The 2,518-nt window shown below is 39.6% G+C and overlaps 1 protein-coding gene across 1 annotated transcript in view; it reads left to right on the top strand.

The window, feature by feature from the left end:
• LOC117181522 (TNF receptor-associated factor 4) overlaps positions 1-2,518 on the top strand; it is a 252,317-nt gene that overhangs the window by 92,581 nt on the left and 157,218 nt on the right. The gene's annotated exons all lie outside the window — the stretch shown is intronic.

Here is a 2,518-nt window from a genome sequence, read left to right as displayed (position 1 = left end):
TGGCGGTAAAATTTCTGCCAGATGTGATGTAGTCAATCACACATTGAATGCGGGACACGTACTGTCTTGCCCAGCCTATCTTTATGGCAAGTTGATGCATTCATCTTTTGGTCTTATGATCAGCCGTTGGTCTTGTTTTACGGTTCGCATCGCCCAAAGCTCTCGCTGCATTATACACACAATAATTGATAGCCCAGAGGTCGGATTCACCGGAAAAATGTCCACGAAGCTCGTCATCCATTTCAGCCAGATCTTTAGGCTTGAGAGAAACCTTGGTGTTGATGTTTCTCCGGGTCGTAAAGCATCGCTCTTCATCTATTGGATGCCTGCCCGCGGTTGGTCTTAGTGTCGCCTCTCTTTCTTTGTTGCCGGCTTGTTCTAGCTGTGGCAGAGTAGGCGTTCCGCTTATATAGCCCCTTTTACGGAGTAGTTCAGCATGGTTTCGCAGACGTTGCTGCGAAAAGTGCAATAGCTCCGGGTGTTTCTCGCACAACAGAGCATGCAGCCGTGCCATGTAACCCCGTTCACGGGCCACACTCGCATCGTAGCAGTCTAGCAAGTCGTGATTTAGTTGCTCCGTCCACCCAAAGGTCACGAGATCCTGTCGATCCATCGCATTGAATCCATTTTCATTGGCTCCCCCAGCTCTAGATTGGTCGGCATTGTTGGCCGACCCATTGTTCGTCCATCCTTGTAGAGCCCCGCATGCAAGGATAAGGCTGCTTACTCTGAGATGTCGCCCGGTATCCCAGAGTCACCGTTCTAGACACCTCACCCAGGTGTCATTCAGCTTTCGGCACGGTTTTCACACCTCCGCTTGGGGGTTAATTCCTTCGAGACCACCCCTGGACAATTGTCCGCGACTGCCTATTTATTTTTGTAACCAAATTTAGCAGAAACCCTTGGTACAGGGACCCTCTATCCGCAACCCGAGGACGCGTTTGGTGGCTTTGTCATAGGCCCTTCGGTTTGATATATATATAATAAATATAATAAATAATAAATATAATAATAAATAATATCCATTCTGCATATTATATACACCTGAAAAACATAACCTCAAAATTGACTCATGCATGAAGTGAAGAAGCACGCAAAACATTAAATTCGCCAATTTCTTCCTTTTCTTTCGAATGGGGATCGAGATATAAGTAGAAGACCACCGAAGTGTTCGGAAGCTTTCAGATCGGCAATCACCATACAGCAGAAACCCGAAGTCGAATCGTGCATTTTCGGCTTATACACGAACTCACAGTGGTAATCATGTACCTTCTGTTTTGCGGCTCCCAAACGGTAGATATGGTGGGGGTAAATTTGTAGCTCGTTCTGGCAGCACTGGTCTGGTTTCAACTAGAGTTGGGTCGCGGTAATATTCTCCGTAATTTCAGCAGGAAAATCACCGTCATTACCGGTAACGTTTTTCTTTCCTTACCGCTCACATTGCGATTCCATCTGTATGTTACAATGTGAATGAATGTGAATTTTAAAATGCGTCGTAGCTTTTGATCAGTTTCATGGAGAATAAACGTATTCATGCAAATGATTGATTTCTAAATAAGTAACATGTGCTTTCAAAGACAAAAGAAATGTTCCTATAAAAATAATATAGGATTAAAATAGACTGAATTTGCATGGAATTTGAATAGACTAAATTCGGAAATTACTCATTTATTTAACGAGAAAATTGGTGTATTCGTTTATGTTATTCCATATTCTTACGCGTCTTTTATTATGAGTACTTTAATAGAAAAATTAAATCAAACGTTTTTTTTTGCAAACAATAGTACTGAATTTTTATTTATATTATATACCTACTTAGAATATTTTCCTAGAACCACCCTCTTTATCTTACCCTTATCTATTATTACAGAAAATTACGTATTTGCCAATAGCTTTCCAAAATATTTGAAAACATATACTGTGTCACTTCTTATTAATAATAAGCATAGTAATAATACTTTTATTCTTCATGATGGCGTGGAATTGCAAAATGCCTACAACGTTTCAGCAGATTAGGTTAGATACCCTTCGAAAGATTATTTTCAAGAAATGTTTTTCATAGACTTTTTTATGTGACAAATACATACGTAATTGCTGTCTACTCAATCTGCAAAGTGTGAACAATTAAAAGGAACAATATTTTTGCAAAAAATAATGTGCGCATACATTTTTAAGCAAAACCAAATCCCACCGAGAGGTTAAGGAACACTTTTAAACGTGAAAGTTTTCCCAAAAGTTATTTGATGTGACGAATATTGAAGAATATTATATCAAATAAGCGAAAAAACAATAAGTAATTCAAATTTAGTCTTGAAATTCAAAAAAATATCGTTACCATTCGTTACCGGAGAATTTCCTCTACTTTACCGGGAATTTCTACAGTTACCGGTAATTTCAGGTAACGACCCAACACTAGCTTCAATCGAGAGTCATAGGTGGTTTACTGTTTTATGCTGAGAAGATCACTAACTTTCAGCAGCATTGTGTTAGATGGGAGTTCATATGGGTCGGTTTTACA

Source organism: Belonocnema kinseyi, chromosome 10 (assembly GCF_010883055.1).
Source record: "Belonocnema kinseyi isolate 2016_QV_RU_SX_M_011 chromosome 10, B_treatae_v1, whole genome shotgun sequence".
In the NCBI taxonomy this organism is placed as follows: domain Eukaryota; kingdom Metazoa; phylum Arthropoda; class Insecta; order Hymenoptera; family Cynipidae; genus Belonocnema; species Belonocnema kinseyi.
This window is presented reverse-complemented; position numbering and strand designations above follow the sequence as displayed.